This window comes from Lupinus angustifolius, chromosome LG20 (genome assembly GCF_001865875.1).
Source record: "Lupinus angustifolius cultivar Tanjil chromosome LG20, LupAngTanjil_v1.0, whole genome shotgun sequence".
Classification (NCBI taxonomy): Eukaryota; Viridiplantae; Streptophyta; class Magnoliopsida; order Fabales; family Fabaceae; genus Lupinus; species Lupinus angustifolius.
This window is the reverse complement of record NC_032028.1, coordinates 15,250,349-15,273,727: the sequence shown is the minus strand read 5'-3', so window position 1 is coordinate 15,273,727 and position 23,379 is coordinate 15,250,349. Positions and strand designations below refer to the sequence as shown.

Here is a 23,379-nt window from a genome sequence, read left to right as displayed (position 1 = left end):
GAAAAGGAGCAAAACAAGGATTTGTGAGTGTAAAGGCGGTAACCCTTATCCTGGGAACTCTTCCTAAATTAGATTTCAATCCCTTTTGATTATTTTCATAATTATTCTTGGCAATTGTTCTAAATTCAATTTTATTTTTTACTTGAGTTAATTATAAATTAATTGTTATAATTAAAGGAGTTTTCCAGTCCTCGTGGGATCGATATTTTATTACTTGACGACATAATCGTGCACTTGTGATTTGCCCTATCAGGCATGCTTTGAGGCTACAATTTATGTTTAAATGGTTATAGAACTTATTTCAAGACTTGGGATAGTCAACAGTACTGTCAAGCTGCTGAAAATTTATTGTGATAATTTCGTAACAATTTTCTTGTCTAAAAATGACAAGTATTCCAAAGGTGCTAAACATATGAATTTGGAATAATTTGTCGTTAAAGAAGAAGTTCAGAAACTTAGAGTGTCAATTGAGCATATTAGTACTAACTTTATGATTGCAGACCCTTTAATGAAAGATTTATTGCCCAAAATATTGACTGATCATGTTACGAATATGGGCATTAGACTAATGAATGTTGAACATTATTGTTATTAATAAAGTATCAATATTTAACATCTGAGCTCATTAATAGTTAAGTTTCTGACTAATATTTTATTTTGATACTTATGTGCACATGTAAGAATGATAATGTTGAAAATAAAATTTTATTTTGAATGACATTATTATTAGAAATATTATGTGATTCTCATTAATGTGTCATGTTATGAATAAGCCTAATATAATAGTACATGGAAGAGACTATATCAGATAAATGCTTTACAACCGCCATGACTCATAGTTCTTGTTCTTAGTCTTGACTTGTAATGTAATGAATATGGAAAACATGTTCTGATTATGTGTATTATGTGGAATTGAATTGTCACATCAGTCAAGTGTGGGAATGTAAGAAATGTCTCATGTTATATGAATTGATATACTTATATGAATTGATATACTGTTTTGTTTTGAATGGTGTAACTCTTGAATGGAGAGTTGTGAATGAAATGGTAAGACTCTTGAGAAATAGTCTATATCATCAAACACTATACTAATCATAAAAGAACTTGAAAAGTTGTCCACATCTTTGCCCAAAAAGGTTGTCTCTATCAGCCATCAATAAAGGAAGAACATAGAAAGAAATGGAAGGATATTGAAGAGTTTCTCCGCAAAACGAAGAACAACACACAACATTTAAAGGAGGATCATGTCGTCATGGATAGATATAATTTACAATCATTTTTATTATGTGAAAGCATTAAAATCCATTGACACATGATTTTCATGATAAAACTTATATTTTGTATTAAGCTAAAACTTATTTTCTAGATTTTCTCCTAAACTTGATATATGTCGCTAAAGATGCGGTCAACAAGCTTTTTTCGTATAATAAAGAAACTTACCCGTGCCTCCATAATTTCCCAAACCATATGTAATGAAATAAAGTACCCAGCATATTGTTGATGCATGCTAATAGGAAACCAAACTTTGGTCCTGTACATATTTGGTACTCCTCATTTAGTAATTATTCTAACAATTGGGTTTCTTCAACAAAAAATGATAAAAGTCAATGCAGATAGTCTTATCTATAGTAAGGAAATTTCTTTTCAAGTGAGCTTATCTAAAGTAAATTAGTTATGATTTTCACAAATTCTTAGTTTTCTGGTTTTTTGGGTTTATAAGACCTTGAGATGGTTGAACAAGGATTCTCTCTATTAATAAAGAAGTAAGTAATTGATTTTCCTTGTATTTTTAATGATACAAGTGTTATTCTGCTATATATAAATAGAAAAAAATATCTTAACATATTATTTTTTCTTTGTTTTTTATAGTATTTGTTTCTCTATTAATAGATAAGATTCTTATTCATAAGGGTTATGCGAGATTGATTAGGTGTGATATGGTATTGATGATTGATTCAATGTGATTTGTATGTTAAATTTAAAAAAGTTCAAGTGAAAAAGCTTCAAGGTCATAAGTTATACTCAATCTAATGGGTTAATATTCTAGTTTGATCCAGAGGTTTCATATTTTTTATCTCCCCTTATTATCAAGTTATTTCCTTTTTAAGTGAGACTAGGGAACTGCTATAAAAAAGTAAAGGAAAAGTAGTATACATTGATACTTATATCTTTTTTATATAAAATGAGACTACATTTTTATCCTTAAAATACAAAGGAAAAAAGTCACTTTCCTTTTCATCACTTAAGAGGAGTCTCACACTTCCTTTTTACCCTAATGATAGTTGAGGGTATAAGAAAACAGACCAAATCAATAAGTATGCTAAGGAAAGATAATGAAGAAGTATAATCAAACAATCAAGCAAAATAAAAAACATATACATTGCAATTCGACGAAGATTCACCAACCGAATCACCAGTTTTAACATGGATCAAAATGTCAAAGAACATAATTTTGATTACCTTAGCTTGCTCAAAACATTGCCAGATGCTACCACCAGCCTTGAACCTATCCACCTCATAAATGGTAGTAGCATGGAGAGTCCAACGAAGCAGAATTTGCACAATCTATCACCTATGATGAAAAGTCACACAAACCCACTTGAAATTAGATAATATCAAACAATATAAAACAGTTGGTAAAAACAGGATTATTATTCAAAAAATATGCACTAAAGCAAAATACAATGTCTAACATTTTTTTCTTCTGAATGTCAGCTATGTTGATCTACGCAAGAACATTACACATAAATTGAAAAGTCACCACCATATTTCACATAAGCTACGTGTGTGAAAATGCACACAGGAAATACGAAATCATATACCAATCATGTTAGAACCTAAGATTTCACAAATAACAATTAAAGGCGTATTGCAAGAGTGTGTGCATGTGATTCAATGGAGTTACTACAAAGAACCAGCATCATGAACTCATAGTTTATTCCAAAAGAAACTACCAAATACTTCCTACTATTTGATGAATGAGGAAGTGGCTGTGAACAGTACAATTTACTTATAAAAGTAAATATCTATTGTGAAGAATAGACGTAGGAAACAAGCTAATATGGCCATCAAAAAACAACTCACTTGGAAGACTAATCAAGGACAATACACAGAACACAAAGAGCAGTCTTTAATGCAAAACATCACCCCACTGCATATTTGTTCGAAACAATTATGAATGTCAAGGAACAAAATTAATAATACTAAATGATTCTCAAGTCAACCACATGTATGAATCATCGTGCCCTACCTACATATAATGTCAAGTTCCACTCTGAAAACTGATCTGAAGATGTAACTGATTCCAAGTTCTAGAATTTCAATTTAATGTATCATTAGACAAACTGAACTTCCACCAAATATCAAGATGACAGGCTATAAAATCTGAACTTTAGAAAGCTTTATATTGAAATACCCAATAATCAAACTAAGCCCAACAATGTATTTCTCTGCTCCCTTTCTTAAATCTCATTATCAGTTTTCAAAACAAATGAACCATGAAAATCATGTTCTTTCACCATACTAATTAAGCATAATAATGAAGTGAGAACATAACTCCAATACAAGGAATTCAATTTAATGTAAACATTAGGCAATTGAACTCTGCACAGTTTTCAAAATAGGTATTACTGTTAGATCAAATTTTATAAGGTGGATAATTGGGACAAGGACCACCTCCCCACAATTTTTCTGTCTCTCTGTTCCGGACCAATCAAATATCACAAAATAATATTAAAATATTAATTTCTGTTTTTACAATTTTTCTTTTTAAATGAATGAAACTCTATGATTGACTTGGTACACCAAGTGGGACATGAATGAGGACATGTGATCCCATCCCAGATAATTGAACTCTGCAAAGATTTCAACATAGGTATGAGATCAAATTTTATAAGGTTAAGCATAAAAAACACCCAATGATGAAACTAAGACCAACCTCACACTTCTCTAACTTAACCTTATAATACTAAATCACAAACCAGAGTGCATCGCCCTTAAAAACCCCAATTCTTTAACCAGACCAATTCAACATTAATAAAGATATTGACAACAACAAAACTCCAGTTCATTAGACAACTGAAGTCCGAGCAAATTTCAAGGTAACTATAAGATCAAAACTTCAGAAAGGTTTAAATAAAAAAACACCCAACAATCGAACCAAGCTCAACCCCACATTTCTGTTCTCCCTCTTCCGGAATATACTTCTTAATCGCAAGCCAAAGTTCATCCACCTTAAGATGAAATATAATAACAAACTGAAAACAATAAAACTCCAAAAATAATATCAATATTATACCTCGCTGTAATCTTTCTTATTAGACGTGGCTCGCATGGGTTTCTTCCAAGACATACCTTTTCCACCTAGATACCAGCTAAAAAAATGAATAATTAGTTAGATAAATTGAAAAGTTAGCATCAGTAATCCTTATCAACAGATCTGGATTTAGGGTTCAGGTTAAAAGCAAGAACTCTTCATGTTTAGGAATGATCAATGGAATATGAGAAAATAGTTCATGAGTAAATAGTATACAACATATATGCTCAATCAAACTTTAATATCAAGTAATTTTTAAAAATTGACATTCATATCTAACAACAGGAAAATTTGTTAAACATACATGAAATTATAATATTGGAGTAGTTGCAAAGAACATGCCAAATTCACGGATACCAAAATAAGAATGTTTCACTTAAACACAAACATAGGTTGCAACAAAAATCAATCGATTGAATGGTAATTGCAATTATTTGAAACAAAAAAAAACAGGACATGACATGACACGAGATACTGACCTTATGTAACACAAGTTATTAAGTATGATCCTGAAGAGAAGTTGTTAATTAAAGCTCACTAGTCGCACTCAAGGTTATAGTTCCACTCCCAAAATCTTGAAGTAACCCATAATTGCGAGCAACAACTACCAAAACCTTTAGGGTTTGTTTGAGAGTTAATTTTGGAGGATATAAATTGAAGGTTTGAGATACACTGGTGAGATGACTCTAAAGTCTTTTTTTTTTCGCTTTTCCCCCTTTAAAAGTCAACTCACAAAAAGACCCTATGAAACCAAATTTAGAACCTTGTTCCCGATATCCTAAGAGAAAAACAAAGTTAGGATGAAGAAATCAAATTTATAAAATGGAAAAACAAAACCACATGAAACGAGTGAAGGAAGAAGAGAATAAGAAGAAGGATTCGTTGTTCTATTAAATCAGCGCATAGACATAAGAATGCGAATTTGTTGTGTTCGCTTTGCCTCTAAAGCTTCCTTCGTGTTTTGTAACTTTCTATTATTTTCCAGAAATAAATGTGCCTCCTTCTCTGCTTTCTTTATCATACATGACAGTGGTGTGGGCGATGACGAGGGTGTCGCCGCCGCAACTCCCGGCAACGATGGCGGTGGAGTGCGAGGTAAAGAGTAGGAGAATGGGGTGGGGGATGAGAGTCCCGGCAACGAAGGCGGTGGAGCGTGTGGTGAGGGAGAGTCTTGATAAATGATAAGCATCTTTGATCGATTTAGAAAGAAATTAAATGAAAGAATCGAGTGAGACAGTGAGTGAAATTAATGAAAGAATTGAATGAGTGAGTGAGTGAGTGGAAATGCGTGAGAAAGGAAATATATTTATTGCTATATTGCGAGATCAGAAAACGGTATTCGTCAGAATTAAGCAATCACACTTTTCAACCTTCTTTTCCCGGTTAAAGGCGCCAACCGGGTTATTTATTACTTTGCTTCTTATTATCTTTTACTCTTTAACCTATAATAATAATTATCCTATTTAAACATAATAGTTTTTTTAAAATAAAAAACTGTTACAATTCCACGTTACTAGATATACCCGCGTTCCTATTATTTTCTCTATTGGAGGTACAATTTTAATATTTCTAAAAAATCTCATATCGAAATATTGTGATGGAGAGTAATCGTGAGAATTATATATCCAATATAAAAAAATTGATTCGTCCTTTTAGCTTACACGTAAGTTATACTATTTCATTTTGTTCTATCATTCATTGCTTCAATTATTATTTAAACCGATGGTTGTCCCATTAATTTTATTTTAATAATTAACATTCAAGTTATAAATTTTTAATATGCAACCATTTTATGTTTTCATTCATCGCTATTTTCTCATTCAAGGTTCTAACAAAAACGTTTGACAAAACCTATGGCCCCTTGGTCGTAAAAGATTTTGCTATATGTAATAATAATTCAAAACTTGAAGCTATAAAAAAAAATAACAAATCCACCAAAAAAAAGCCCCAAAAAGCTTAAACTCTAGGATAGAGTTTGTTAATTATTATTATATTATACCTTTAGCATATAATCGGGAGATACCATCATAACTAATTGTGTTGGGTTAGGAGACCTATGAAAAATGTTATGATCTTATATCTATCATCGCAAGCTCCTCTTGTAACTCATTATGTGAATGAATAACATATTGAAGTAGAATTTTAACTATATTGTTGAGAACCTGCGCGGAATAAACATAAATGGGTCATATCAACTTTATACATGAAACCAATGTGAAAAAGAAATGGTTGAAATCCATAGTGAACTACCCTAGTATTATAATTCGAAGGAATAAGTATCACATGTGATAATAGCAAAATTTGAATATAGAAATGATACAGGTTGAATTATTATTATGCTTTTTCTTAAGTATTGATTTTATATAGTAGTATATATAGGTATATCCAAAATTTTATTAGATATAGAAATTTAACATGTCATAAAAACCTCTTATCCACTCACACTTATATTCCATTGGTTCTATATCTTTTGATATTTTACTTTTTACATGTTATATTCTAAATCTTTTGATGCATTACAAACTCAATAAAAAATTTCTTTACTTTCTCATTATACCGTTATTCATTAAACCTCTTTTCACTCAATATTGACTTCTTATATCATTGAATTTCTTATTTATTCTAAGTCATGCTATAAAACTCTTTTTAATAAAATTATTATTTTGTGTGAAGCTTCGAGATGCTAGATGTGCAAAGAATATTAGACATACTACTATAAAAACATCAGTTGAATTGCTTTATAATTGATGAAATATCTTTAACTCCTCTTATTTAAGCTTATACAAATTGCTTTATATTAGAGATTTTTTCTTTTTGATCCCAATAATTTTTTGAAAACCAGACGTATCAATTGTCTGAATTTTTATCTGATAATTAAAATTAGTTTTATTCTATAAAAAGATTTAATTTGAAAAGAAAGTTGGTAAAAAAACAATTAATCCCTTCTCATATTACATTTGATTATTTCAATAATTAGAAAGGTTCTTTAATCTCATGCATTACATTGTTGAAAAAGTATGTGTCTTACTCTTAGTCTATGAACTTGTGTCTTACTCTTGGTCTATGAACTTGAATTCCTAATTTTATATCCAATATACGAGAAATAATACGAACAAAATATGATTTGAAACAGTTAGCTCGAATATAAAAATTTTAACTTTCGTCAAGCCCTTTTTTTAGTAATAACAGTTTTTAATTTAAAAAACTATAATGTTTTTGAATGGCTGAAATAGGATAATTATTATCTGTTAATTACTAAAATATAATTATAATAAGAAGAAAGGAATAAATAACCCTAAATAATGTTGCCGCCTTTAACCGGGAAAAGAAGGATGAAAAGTCTGATTGCTTAATTCTCACGCAATACGGTTTTTTCTGAACTCGCAGTCGCAATAATAATATTTCCTTTCTCACTCACTCATTCAATTCTTTCATTAATTTCACTCTATTCTTTCACTAATTTCACTCTATTCTTTCACTAATTTCTTTCTCAATCGATCAAAGATGCTTATCATCTATCAAGACTCTCCCTCACCACCTTCTTCATCACACGCTCCACCGTCTTCGTTGTCGGGACCCTTATCCCCCACCCCACTCTCTTATTGCTTACCTCGCACTCCACCGCCATCGTGGCCGGGAGTTGCGGCGGCGACACCCTCGTCATCGCCCACACCACTGTCGTGCATGATAAAGAAAGCAGAGAAGGAGGCACATTTATTTCTGGAAAATAATAGAAAGTTACAAAACACGAAGGAAGCTTTAGAGGCAAAGCGAACACAACAAATTCGCATTCTTATGTCTATGCGCTGATTAATAAAACAACAAATCCTTCTTCTTCCTTCACTCATGTCACGTGGTTTTGTTTTTTCATTTTATAAAATTGATTTCTCCATCTTAACTTTGTTTCTCTCTTAGGATATCGCGAACAAGATTCTAAATTTGGATCGTCAAAGGTTTTAGGAGTTGTTGAAACTACATCATACAGTTGACGTCTAGGAACATACTTCTATTCAGGAGCAACCTTTGTTAACGAAGCTGAGTATCTCATGTCCTGTCCTGTCCCGTTTTTTGTTTTTTGTTTTTATTTCAATTAATTGCAATTAACATTAAATTGATTGATTTTTGTTGCAACGTATGTCTGCATTAACTGAAACATTCAAATTTTGGTATCCATGAATTTGACATGTTCTTTAATTTGCAACTATTCCAATTTCATTTATGGTATACTATTTACTCGTGAGCTATTTTCTCATACTCCATTGAGTATTCTCAAACATGAAGAGTTCTTGCTTTTAACCTGAACCCTAAACTCCAGATCCATTGATATGGGTCAGTGATGCTGACTTTGCAATTGATCTAATTGGTTATTCCTTTTTTGTTGGAATCTAGGTGGAAAGGGTAAGTCTTCGAAGAAACCCACGTTGGTCGCGTCTGATAAGAAAGTTTGCTATAAGGTATATTATTGATATTATTTTTGGAGTTTAGTTGTTTTCAGTTTGTTATTATAGTGCATTTTAAGGTTGATGAACTTTGGCTTGAGAATTAGAAATATTATTACAGAAGAAGGAGAAGGGGTTGGGCTTGGTTTAATTGTTGGGTGTTTTTTTTTATTTAAACCTTTCTGAAGTTTTGATCTTATAGTTATCTTGAAATTTGTTTGGAGTTCAGTTGTCTAATGATACATTACATTGAAGTCATTGAACTAGAGTTTTGTTGTTTTCAATATCTTAATCATGTTAAATTTGGTGTGGTTAAAGAACAGGGTTTTAAAGCTCGACGCACTGTTGTTCGTGATATAGTAATATAAGGTTGAGTTAGAGTAGTGTGAGGTTGGTCTTAGTTTCATCATTGGGTGTTTATACTTAACCTTATAAAATTTGATCTTATTGCTATGTTGAAAACTGTGCAGAGTTCAGTTGTCTAATGCTTACATTAAATTGAATTCCTCGTATTGGAGTTTTGTTGTTATCAATTTTTTATTAGACTTAATTAATGTGGTGAAAGAACATGATTTTCATGGTTCATTTGTTTGGAAAACTGTTAATAAGATTTAAGGATGAGGGAGCAGAGAAATACGAGGTTGGGCTTAGTTTGGTTATTGGGTGTTTCAATATAAAGCTTTCTAAAGTTTAGATTTCATAGCCTGTCATCTTGATTCATTATAGGTGATAGATGGTGCAAATTCTGCTTCATGGGACTCTCCATGCTACTACCATCTATCAGATGGATAGGCTCAAGGCTGGTGGTAGCAAAATTTGGAGCAAGGTAATCAAAATTATGTTCTTTTCTTTGACATTTGGATCCATGTTAAATCTGGTGACTCATTTGGTGAATCTGAGTTGTAATGCTTTAGATTTTGCAATGTATATGTTTTTATTTTGCTTGTCGTTTGATTATACTTCTAAATTATCTTTAAGTAGCGTACTTATTGATTTGGTCTATATTTTGGTGGGCTTTTCAGGATGATAATGGTGCTGATGAAATTAAAGGAGCAGTACCTAAATGCTATGAGGAACAACAGTGAAAACACATCCCATTGGTAGTTAGTGTGTTATTTTTATAGATAATCTGTATGTTGCTTAGATTTTGGGAATTCAAGGTTGCCTTTGTTAGAAAATTCCAATAATCCAAGCTCTATGTGTATGATTGAGTGTTAGTTGAGTTAACTAACACTTTCTACTTTTAGTTAGAGAATTTTAAAATTCTGTTTTGTTAGTTGTAATCCTTACTATAAAAGGAATGTATTCCTCTTCTTCATTTCATAGCTGATATACACTTCTATTCTCTCTTCCATTCATTCTTCTTTTTCTGAAATTCTAACACCTTTCTTATGAATTGTGGTTGCCGTGGGGTCTTTTAATTTCCTTACATGTCAATTTTCATTTTGTCGTTGAATTTTTTATGATATGCAATTTAAAATTGGGATTATATTTTCTTTAGCAAATATGATATGCTAATTTTTATTGGGTCCACTTCGATGTAAAATCCAACACAACAGCCGATAGGGGTGTAAGTAGTTCCGATTTAAACTGTGATACAGGTGGAACCGAACCAAACCACACACATAGCCTTGATTCTTCCGAATGAGTTGTTTTTTATCACCATATTAGCTTGTTTCTTATTTCGATTCTTCAGTCTAGCTATTTACTTTTATGAGTAAATTGGAATGTTTACAGCTACTTCTTCTTTCATCAAATAGTAGAAGTATTTGGTAGTTTCATTTGGAATAAACTATGTGTTCATGATGGTGGTTCTCTATAGTATATCCTGTGAATTACATGCACACACTTACAATATGCCTTTAATTGTTTGTTGTGAAATGGTAGGTTCTAACATAATTGGTGTATGATTTCATATTTCCTGTGTGCATTTTCACACATGTAGCCTTATGTGAACTTTTAAATATGGTCTGACTTATCACTTTATTTGTACCGTTATTTTGTAGAATGACAGCTAACATTCAGAAGAAAAAAAGGGAGGACGTTGTATGTTGGCTTTAGGGTATCATTATGGGACATAGAAGACAAAACTGTCCCATGATCAACCAACTTGACACAAGCAAGGACAATTGGCACAGTCACAAGGCCACTGGCATGAGACAGTTTACACAGGGATAGTGCCATTGGCACGGGATAACGGCACAAGCACGGGTCAGGCAATGGAACTGGCACAGGCGAGATTGGCAGGTACGATGCCTTGGTCACTGACACGACTTGCACAAGCCAAATGACTTGAGGCATTGGTACTTTGGCATAGGCCATCTTGGCACGCACATGGGCACAAGCCACATGCACATAGGCGCAAGCCACATTGGCATAAGACAGGGAGCAGGTCACAGTGACACATTGGCGTAGGACAGGGAGCAGGCTACATTGGCGCAGGGAGCAGGCTGTAGTGGCACATTGGTGTAGGACAGCTTCGGCATCTCAACAAACCAGAAAGGATAACTTGTTATCCAAGCTGTCTAGATGAAAGTCATTAATTAGATGTATTATCAATAAAAGTTAGTCAGTAAATCAATAGTTAGTTACCAAACTACTTGTATGGAAGGTATTGTGTTGTACTTTGAATCATTCAATCCAATTATTATTCACTTTTGAATTTTCCATCATAGTTCACTCTCTTTTCAATCTTGTTTTCTTGAGCACGAATTGCCCAATCTTCTTTCTCTTCTTTTTTTCACACATACTTTTTGAATAATAATCCTGGTTATACCAGCTGTTTTTTTATTGTTTTATATTATCTACAAGGTGGATAAGTTCAAGGCTAGTGGTAAAAATATTACTTAGATTTTAGGCATTCCAGGGTCTTTTAATTTCTTTATATTTCAATTTTCTTATTGTTATTCAATCTTTTATAATATGCAATTTAAAATTGGGATTATATTTTCTTTAGCAAATATAATATGCCAAGTTTTATAGGGTCCACTTCATGCCAAATTCAAGACAACAGCCAATAGGAAAGAGGGTGGTGTCTTCAATGAAGTTGTCATATACTGATTATGCACATAACAATATTATTTTTATTTTCTTCCTCATAAATGAGGGGGTTGATTTTGGCACTCCATTAACCAGACTCCAAAATTTTGACTTTTATTTTGTTACTTAAATTAACTTTATTTGACCTTCTTTAGATCTAATCCTTTTGCCAACCAACACCTTTGTCACTTTAGTTATGTTATTGTTAAGAGATGTGCATATATGGCACGTTAATTGAACAGAGGACACTTTCTTTATTTTCTATGGTGGAAATTCATTACGGGCGAAATGAAATTATGTCGTTTCATTTAAAAACCAAAAACACACAAAAATGAGCATTTGGTTGTTCTTCTCCCACAAAATACAAAACCATAACCTTTATCCAATATCACAAACACACAATAACAAAGATACTTATAAATTACCCAACGACAAAGTTCTTAAGAATACAACAAAATTTGGACTTTTATCCTTATAACATAAATAAGACCCTTTTAGGTTACTATTTTAATTATATTTATAAGATCATATTGATAGTTCTATATACGATAAATGAATTCGATACCAAATTATCCTTATTATCTTAAACAATTTGATATTACTTTGCCATGTTCTAGGGGGCTACTTTTATTTTTCGTCAATCGAGCCGTTTTCCCTTATTCCACTCGCCCAGCCTCTTCACGAACTTGTACAATTGATGCCATAAAGATAGTCAACTCTATTTTCGAAGATATAAGGAAATGGACGACGATTTGGCACCAGATATCCGGAGGTGTGGAAAGAGCAGCGGTGAAAAGCGGAAAAACCATACAAAAACAACGATTGTTCGTGAAGGTTTCCACAGAAAGACCCCTTGGTTCTGGCAAACAGATAAAAATTACAGATACTTGAGAACATATCGATGGAATGAACGAAATACATACAGTTAGCATAATATGGTCATAGATCTTAGGCTGTAACTTGATCATGAGAAAATTAGGGTAGTATAATTTTTTGGTAATAATAATTAAGGCTATAAATGAGCTGAATTGAATCGAATTAGAGCTCAGTTAGATAAGCTTTTATTCGGCTCGAAAATCAACTCAAGTTCGAAATGAGTTATGTTTTCAGCTCAAATTCACCTCGATTGAAGTCTGTGAATGGTTCGATTCGACTCGTTAACTCGAATTGACTTGGTTCGTCAATAGCTGGTGAATTGTTTATTATTTCAACTCATCATCTCGATTGATTCAATTTATCAACTCAGTTGATGATATTTATTTAATGGGGTTTGCTAACATGATCCCACCTCAATTTATGAAGGAACATGTTAGCAATGTGTACCCTAATATTGTGACAAAAATATCCTTATTGCTCAAATAAAAAGAAGACACATGCCAATGTTATTTTAGTAAACAACAATTATTAAAATTAAAAAAAATAACAAAATCATTATTTTCTCACCCCTAAACCCTCCAAACCTATCTCGTTAAGCAATTTCTTCCTAATGCACTCACAAATATCTCATTGCATCTTTATCTTAATTTCTTCAATATTTTTTTCTTCAATCTCCTTCATCTTCATCCACTTCTTAATCTAATGTCCTCTTAGAAAAGAAACATTTCTCTCTGAACACAAGCACTTCCATCCACCCCGAAACAGAATCGCCGCTGCTGTTTCTCTTTCGCCGCAAAACGGAGTGTCGCTGGCGCCGTAACAGAATGACACTACTACGAAATGGAGTGCCTCCGCTGTGAAATAGAGTGTCGACACCAATGTAAAAATGGATGTTGCCCCCACTGCGAAACGGAGAGCCACCACCGCTGCGACAAAACAGAGCTATCTCTGCCACACCTAAACCCTCAATCTAATTTCATTGTGAGTTCTCAATTACATTTTCATAATATAATGACATTAGAAGAAAGTGATGGTTGGCCTATGAAACTTCTTAGAGATTCTAATTCGGTAAGTGGAGAAGATGAAACTCAAGAGCTACAAAATGAACTAGTTGAAAACAATAATGAGTTAGTTCCTTTTAAAGGACAAAATTTCAATTCTGATGAAATTGCTCACAATTTTTACTCATTATTTGCAAAGAATTGTGTTTTTCGATTAGACGAGGTCACACCTACAAATACATCAAGAATAATATTGAGGATATTTACAAAAGAGAATTTATTTGTCACCATGTTGGTACTACTAAACAACAAAAAGTTGTTGAAGTAGAAAGACAAAGGAGACGAAAAAGTTCAAGATGTAAATATAGTGCAAAGTTGATTATCACTAAAAGAACAATTGGCTTTGAGGAACGTTGGATGGTCACTTATTTTAGTAATTCTCATAACCATGCATTATTAGACAACAAAGAAGTTCGTTTTCTTCATCCTTATCGTGACATACCTATCAATGATCAAAGTCGCATATTACTACTATCAAAAGCTGGATGTTCAGTAAGTATTATAATGGGGGTGCTTGAATTAGAGAAGGGGATAGAGGCGGGCCATCTACCATTTTTAGAAAAGACATTAGAAATTTTCTTCAATCCCATAGTAATGTTGGTAAAGATAATGATGCTTCAGAGATTCTAAAATTATGCAAAAGTCTAAAAGATAAAGATGATGCATTCCAATATGATTTTACAATAGATGAAAGTAATAAATTGGAACACATTATTTGGGTATTTGGTGACTCTATTCGAGCATATGAAGCTTTTGGAGATGTGGTTGTCTTTGATATTACATACGAATTAACCGTTATGATATGCCTCTTGGACTATGGGCTGGGGTTGATAATCATGGAAATTCAATTTTCTTTGGTTGTGTTCTATTGCGAAATGAGAAGATACCTTCGTTCACGTGGGCCTTAAAGGTAAATTCTTATTATTTGAAGTTGTTTTGTGACATGTTTTAACTTTCATAGTTTAATCATTTTTATATTTTGTGACATTTTTCAGTGTTTTTTGTACTTTGTCAAAGGAAAATATCCACAAACAATTCTTACTATTCAAGACCATGCACTTAAAGAAGTTGTTTCAGTGGAATTGCCAAACACAAAGCATGCATTTTGCATATGGCATATTGTGCCAAAGTTCCCAACATGATTTTCTTTCTCTTTGGTCCAAAATATGATGACTTCAAATCTGAGTTTTATAGGCTATACAATTTAGAATGTGCAAGTGACTTTGAACAACAATGGAAAACAATAGTTGACAATCTTGACCTAAATAAGGATCAACATATTGACTCGTTATATTCTCATCGTCAATTTTGGGCTTTGGCTTATTTGAAGGATAACTTTTTCGCTGGAATGACAACAACTGGACGTTCAGAATCTATAAATTCATATATTAAAAAATTCTTGGATGTCAAAACAAGTTTGGTGGACTTTGTAAACCAAATATGAACTTACTTTTGTTCCTTGTTCTATGTATATTAGTTTTTACTTAAAAAAAATTCATAATCAAAATGTTTTTCTTTAGGTTGGAGTTGCTGTCAATATTAGAAATCGAGCTGGAGAAGAAGCAAGAATGCGTCAAAAGTATCATAATCCTCATATTATAACTAGTTTCCCCATTGAGGAACATGCTGCAACTATACTCACACCCCATGCTTTTTAGTTGCTCCAACATGAGATTGAGTTGTCTTCAAAATATTCAGCAACTAAAATTGACAATGAGTCTTATGTGGTGCGACATCATACCAAGCTTGATGGAGGTCGTATGGTAAGGTTGATATATGAAAAGAATCAATTAATTGATCTTGTAAAGAATTTGAATTTTCTGGGATATTGTGTAGACATGCTATTCGGGTGTTGGTGAAGAATGATTTTTTTTGCCTTCCACAAAAGTACCTTCCTTCTCGATGGAGAAGAGAAAGTTCATTAATCCCACAATCTAGTCACATAATAAATTGCAATGATAACTCCTCCATTGAGTTTAGGTCTCTAGTACAATGCCTAGAAGTTGAAACTTTGAAGACAAAAGATTGAGTTGAAGTAGCTACTAAAGAGCTAGAGAGGGTTATTTATTTGCTAAAAGGCATGTCGGATGAGATTATAGAACCAACAATTGATTTAGAACATGGTGATAGAAATGAGGATGAATGTGATATTCAGAATCCCATCACTTCTAAGACAAAAGGTCAACCAAAAGGATCAAGACCAAAAAGAGGAGTTGAAGTTTCAAAAAAGATTCGTCGTTGTCATTTCCCTAATTGTGGTGGAACTAATCATGACTCACGAAATTGTCCAAACAAAAGGAAACAAACTACATTATTGACTTCTCAATCTCCTAATAAGTAACTGGTAATTATTATTTTATCTTGTTTAATTTACTATGACATGTCAATCTCTAAACAATAAGAATATTGTACTATGACTTATAAGCTACTGTGAAAATTTGTTACTTTGAATTTTTAAGCTATAGTTGTATGTTGGAGAAGTTTTACCTAATAATTCAATATTTACAACTTGTATTACTATGTTGCAGTTTCAAATTTGAACTTTTTGAGATTGTATATTTTTTTTATGACTTTTAGCATCAATTGCAAACTGAAGTTGTTAAAATGTTTTGTGCTTTATGTTGCAGAAAAGATATGAATAGATCATAGAAGATATGAATGTTTTCAACCACACATGACATCATAGAAGATATGAATAGATCTGTTACTACAAGGATTTGTTACTACTGTCATGAGGGAGCCTGACATCAACATATCTGTAATTGTTGCAAACTTTAATGGAGCATGACATGAAAGAAGTTTACAACATGATGAATGCAATATTTGGGATACTAATGTCTAAGAATTATGTGTTAGCTTTTTCTTGTAATTGTAAATTTTTACTAGTAATGTCTAAGAAGTTGTTGAAGTGTAGTTGAATTTAATTTTAGCATATCCTTTCAAAGTCTAGTTTAATTTAATATATTATTTGAGTGAAGAACTTGTTGAAGTGGTAAATGATAAAACATATGGACTGCAATTACTATATATTTCCAATGTTATTTTTGCAAAATTTCCAGTAGCAATTACTACTCCATTGCTATGTTTTTGTTGGTTCTTTGGTCTTCAATTTGGTGACCAACACTTGAATCATATATTATGAGTGACACTTTCTTGGTTTACAAGTGAGAAATATAATTATACAAGGCACATCATGATCTTTAATCAGGGGTGTAATGTCAAAAATTTAATATCATTCACTATGGTCAAGCCTTTCAATAGATATGCTCACCAATATTACATAAGAGACTCAGACTATAGATTTTCAGTCTACTTTATGCACAATAAAGCCAAAGGTGCAGTAGTCATGAATATATTTTACTAATTTGTGTCTACATTGAGATACATGAGATCAATAGTTTGAAAATTTAGTTTTTTGAAAAATTAGTTGATGCATTTTTTGTCAAATTAGAGTTTATTGTCAATAATTTCTTGGCTTTATAATAAATAAGAATGAACAACAATGTTACAATAAGAATTTACATTATGAATGAGGGCTGCACAAATATATTTGGTTATCTATAAGGCTTCATAATAACTAACAATGAGCAACAATATCAAATTAAAGTTTGCTGCACAAGTATAAACCCATTGAGGAACATTTACAAGCATTCTCAACTCAGGGACTTATACTCAGAAAAGCTAACACATAGCAATAATAAAAATTCGTAGACATCAATTTCACAAAATATTTCATTCTTATAAAATATTGCATACATAACAGTAGTAAAAATTTACAATTACAAGAAAAAGCTAAAACATGATTCTTAGACATTAGTATCCCAAATATTGCATTCATCTTGTTCTGAACATTTTTTATGTCATGCTCCCTCATAACAGTAGTAACTGAGCCTAGATTCCTCAAAATAGCAACAGTGATTTTGGTTGTCTACTCTGATGATATGTGTGGTTGAAAACAGCGACGAATCTGCATCTCTGGTGCGACGGTGGTTCTGGGGCAGCAACGGCGACACTCCGTTTTGCGGTAGCGGCGAAAGAGAAACAATGGCGACAATTCTGTTTCGCGATGGATGGAAGTGCTTGTGTTTAGAGAGAAATGTTTCTTTTCCAAGAGGACATGAGATTAAGAAATGGATGAAGATGAAGGAGATTGAAGAAAAAAAATATTGAAAAAATTGAGATAAAGATGCAATAATGAGATATCTATGAGTGCATTAGGAAGAAATTGCTTAATGATATAGGTTTGGAGGGTTTGGGGTGAGAAAATAATGATTTTGTTATTTTTTTAATTTTAATAATTGTTGTTTACTAAAATAACCTTGACATGTGTCTTCTTTTTAATTGAGCAATAAGGATATTTTTGTCACAATATTAGGGTACACATTACTAACATGTTCCTTTGAGATGAGATCATGTTAGCAAATCCCTATATATATATATATATATATACAACATATAGGGGATGTATCTCATGAGAAAGATAAAGTTATATGAGAATGAGAAGGTTCATTCTTAGCCTTTGGATTAAAATCAAAAGCTTAAATTCAATACCATTTTTTAAAACTCACATGACTTCCATTCCTCTTTAATATTTGATCACCTGTTTCATCAGACCTTTTAGCTTCTTTGTCTTTTTGCTTCATTGGACATTTCTTGACTTGATTTTCATTCCTTTTTGCTTCAAGTTTATGCTTTCATTAACTCCTTGCTCATTATTACACCTCTTTAGTTCTGGTTACTGCAGTTTTAAGACCTCTATATTCTACACTACAATCAATCACATATCATTATTAAATACTTCTCTGTGCCCTTTTGCTATTTTGTACAGCCATAAACCCACAATCAACATACTAAAACAAAACAAGTAATTTATTTTTTGTTCAAGTAAAATATATTTGGCATTAAGTAAAATTTATTTTTTGTTTTTATCAACATGTGTATGTGGATTTTTGTTAAAACATATAATGGGTTCAAGAGGGGGTTATCAGTTATCAATTATTCCAGTATGTACATTTTTTGTAAAAATGAATCTTTGTGCTCTTTTTCTCATAGTTATGAATTGTTCCAGAACACGAATTTTTGTAAAAATATAGTAATTGGTTTATTAGGAACATTTACATGGAGATCAATGACACTGAATTTAATTTAGCTATGCCATCAAAAGGATTAAATGATCCAGTGAGCATGTTGGATGAATGGATTCCCGCTTGTGATGAAGAATTGAAACCTGTAATTGGAAAGATATTTGATACATTGGAGGAAGAAGGAGGCATTATGACAAACATATGGTGGACAATCTCAAAATACACTCCCAAATGTAAAATGCAATTACTACTTTTATAATTTTGGTTTTCAGATGCATTGAAGAGAGAATGGAAGAGACACAACAAAGAGAGAAGAAAAGAGATGATATTCCATTCAGATCTGAGGTTTGTGATTGATGAAGGAGTATATGATTTTCATTCATGAGTGGTGGTTAGGTTATTTACCATGCAAGCATGCATGCATGATCAGATTGTGTATGCAAGCATGCATCACATAGATTTTGATGAAGACAAAGGTTGATGAAAGATAGAATTTGAAAAAGACAAAGATCGACAACAAAGATTGTATATCAAGGACAAGCTTGAAGGGATGAACAAATCAACAAACAACAATGTCAAGACTCAAGTTCACACAAGCTAAAGCATTCAAGAAGATCTAGAGACTAAGTGTTTTATATTTTTATTAGGTCTTAAGAGGTTTTCTTAGAAAGAGTTTCGGCTATGATGAACCCTAATGGAAGTCTCACAAACTTAAATAAATCATAACTAAAATGAGACTTACATGCATACATACGTGATTTATATGCATATGCATACATTCATGATCATATGATTTGGATACATTTAAAAAGAGTTTTAAATCATACATCATTGAAAGTCATGCATCATACTTTTACAAATCATGTAGGAGGTTCATATAACATTGAAATATCTTTATGTAAAATCTATAATTGATTAAGAGATAGTTTAATCGATTAAGCATTTAATTATTGGGAATCCATTAATCGATTAAGTATGGGTTTAATCGATTAAGGGTTGTTGCAATTTCTGGTTTCTTGTATTTTAAAGAATCGTTAATCGATTAAGATTTAGTGATAATCGATTAACGGCACCAGAAAAGAAAATTGTATATAAACCCAAGTTTTTCATATTGCTTCATAAGATTGACGAACACATTTTCATAGAAGTTAGAATACATACACAAAAAACAGATTTCACAATATTATGAAAATCATTGTTCTTTCACTTTCATATCTTTAGAGAGATTTTGAAATTGTTCTTTTGAAAAAGAGAAAAGAGAGAATCATTAGAAAGATCTTCAATGAGCTTCATTGTAAAATCTTTTGTAAAAAGACACCTTGCATCTCATGTTTTCTGTATTCTGATTATGAGATTTGTAGAGGAATTCTTAGATTCTAGAAGAGTGATTATTCTGCATACATAGGTGCATCAATAACTTGAAAGATTTTAGGCAAGACATAAACATATTCTCTTGGTGTGTTTAGTATCACCATTGAAAGAGAATTGGTTTGGGAAAACCCTAGTTGCGGTTAGGTAAGTGTCTTCACGAGAACAAGAGGTCTTGGTTCAAGCGAAACAGAGGCTCGGGCTAGAGTCACGAAAGGTGTGAGTATCCGAGTAAGCGAGCTGAGTACTCAAACCGAAGTGAGAGGCTCATCGGTTCCAAGAAAAGAGTGTCTTGTTTATAATATTGGAAGTTTCTTTGTAAAAGATCATATAATTTCCATAGTGACGAAAAATCTCCCAAGATCAAAATGGGAGGCTTGGATGTAGTTTGAAAGTGGATCCGTAAACGAACCATGATAACAGTTGTGTCTCATTCTTCTCAATCCTTAATTCTTTACATTTCCGTATTACATGATTTACTTAACTTGACATGCATATCATTTTGAGTTAATTGCATATTCTGTTATGTGATTTTACTATTCTTAATCATCTATAAGAAGTGCTTATAAGTTTAGTTGAATCTTGGTAATCTTGGACATCAAAGAAAATTGTTTTCATAGAACAAGAACTGAATAATCGATTAGGTTGTTTAGTTAATCGATTATCTGCAGAACGAGTTAATCGATTATAACTGGTGTTAATTGACTAAACAATATGTGAATATGTATAGTCTGTTTGTTTATCGAGCAACGATAATTGTGTACCGTATCAGCTATTTACCTCCCGCTAGGTGAGTTACAGAGCCTTGTGGGACCCAACAAGTGGTAACAGAGCTTCGTTGATCTCATACACTTTTACCATGAGCTCTTCTAACCCTTTTAATAGTGATGGTGCATCCATCAACCGCCTTCCAGTTTTCAGTAGCAAGGGGTACGCCTACTAGAAAATCCGTATGAGGAACTTTATTGAGGCCATTGATACAGATTTTTGGGATGCTGTAGAATATGGACCTTTCGTTCCACTATACATGGTGGAAGGAGAAACCAAAGAGAAACTTAGAAGTCTCTTGACCAATGAGGAAAATAGAAAAAGTGCAGCTTGATTTTAAAGCAAAATGTATTATAACCTCCACACTTTCATACGATGAGTTCTTTAGGATTTCGCAGTGCAATAGTGCCAAGGATATGTGGGACACTTTACAAGTAACCCACGAAGGCACTAGTGAGGTCAAATGGTCTATATTGAATACATTGATGAATGAGTATGAGTTATTTCCAATGTTTCTACATGAGTCTATTTTTGATTTGCAAAAGCGACTTACTCACGTTATTAACCATCTCATTACATTAGATAAATCATTTGCCAAACATGAACTAACGAATAAAGTGTTGAGATGTCTTGACAAGAAATAACAACCTAAGGTGACTGTCATTATGGATTCAAAGGACTTGGAACAAATGACGCTCACAACAATATTTCGCAAACTTCAAGAACACGAGATATAATTAAAACATTTGACACTCAATGAGCAAATGGTCATGTAGGAGGTTCATATAACATTGAAATATCTTTTTGTAAAACTTATAATCGATTAAGAGATATTTTAATCGAATAAGCATTGAATTCTTAGGAATCCGTTAATCGATTAAGTATAGGTTTAATCGATTAACAGTTGTTGCAATTTCTGGTTTCTTGTAATTTAAAGAATCGTTAATCGATTAAGATTTAGTGATAATCGATTAACTGCAGCAGAAAACAGAATTGTATATAAACCCCAATTTTTCATATTGCTTCATAAGCTTGATGAACACATTTTCATAGAAGTTAGAACACATACACGGAAAACAAATTTCACATTATTCTGAAAATCATTGCTCTTTCACTTTCATATCTTTAGAGAGATTTTCAACGTGTTCTTTTGAAAAAGAGAAAAATGGAGAATCATTAGAAAGATCTTCAAAGAGCTTCATTGTAAAACTTTTTGAAAAAGAAACCTTGCATCTCAAATTTTCTGTATCCTGATTGTGAGATTTGTTGAGGGATTCTTAGATTCTAAAAAAATGATTATTCTACACACATAAGTGCATTGATAACTTGAAAGATTTTAGGCAAGGCATAAACATATTCTCTTGGTGTATTTAGTATCACCATTGAAAGATAATTGGTTTGGGAAAACCATAGTTACGGTTAGGTAAGTGTCTTCACGAGAGCAATAGGTCTTGATTCAACCGAAACAGAGGCTCAGGCTAGAGTCACGAAAGGTATGAGTATTCGAGTAAGCGATCTGAATAGTCAAACCAAAGTGAGAGGCTCATCGGTTCCAAGAAAGGAGCGTCTTGTTTAGTGTATTGGAAGTTTGTTCGTAAAAGATCATATAATTTCCACAGTGATGAAAAATCTCCCAAGATCAGAAGGGGAGATCTGGATGTATTTTGAAAGTGGACCCGCAAACGAACCAGGATAAAAGTTGTGTCTCATTCTTCTCAATCCTTAAATCTTTACATTTCCGTATTACATGATTTACTTAACTTGACATGCATATCATATTGAGTTAATTGCATATTCTGTTATGTGCTTTTACTGTTCTTAATCATCTATAAGAAGTGTATATAAGTTTAGTTCAATGTTGGTAATCTTGAATATCAAATAAAATTGTTTTCATAGAACAAGAACTGAATAATCGATTAGGTTGCTTAGTTAATCGATTATCTGCAGAACGAGTTAATCGATTATAGCTGGTGTTAATTGACTAAACAATGTGTGAATTTATATAATTTGTTTGTTTATCAAACAACAATAATTGTGTACCGTATCACCTATTTACCTCTCTCTAGGTGAGTTACAGAGCCCTATGAGACCCAAAAATTGGTAACAAAGCTTCGTTGATCTCATGCACTTTTACCATGGGCTCTTCTAACCCTTTAACGGCGATGGCGCATCCATCAATCACCTTCCAGTTTTTAGTGGCGAGGGGTATGCCTAGTGGAAAATCCGTATGAGGATATTTATTGAGGCCATTGATACATATTTTTTGGATGCTTTAGAATATGGACCTTTCGTTGAGTGTATTTTTTATTTGCAAAAGTGGTTTACTCACATTATTAACCATATCATTACATTAGATAAATCATTTTCCAAACATGGACTAACGAATAAAGTGTTGAGATTGTTAGGTATTAGTGACAGAATACACCTAG

The 23,379-nt window shown here is 32.4% G+C and overlaps 1 long non-coding RNA gene across 1 annotated transcript; it reads left to right on the top strand.

Annotated features, from left to right (window-relative positions):
• LOC109335367 lies at positions 7,689–11,414 on the top strand. Its single transcript, XR_002106202.1, has 4 exons — positions 7,689–8,769; positions 9,481–9,580; positions 9,777–9,854; positions 10,761–11,414. It is a non-coding gene; the product is annotated as an uncharacterized LOC109335367 (long non-coding RNA).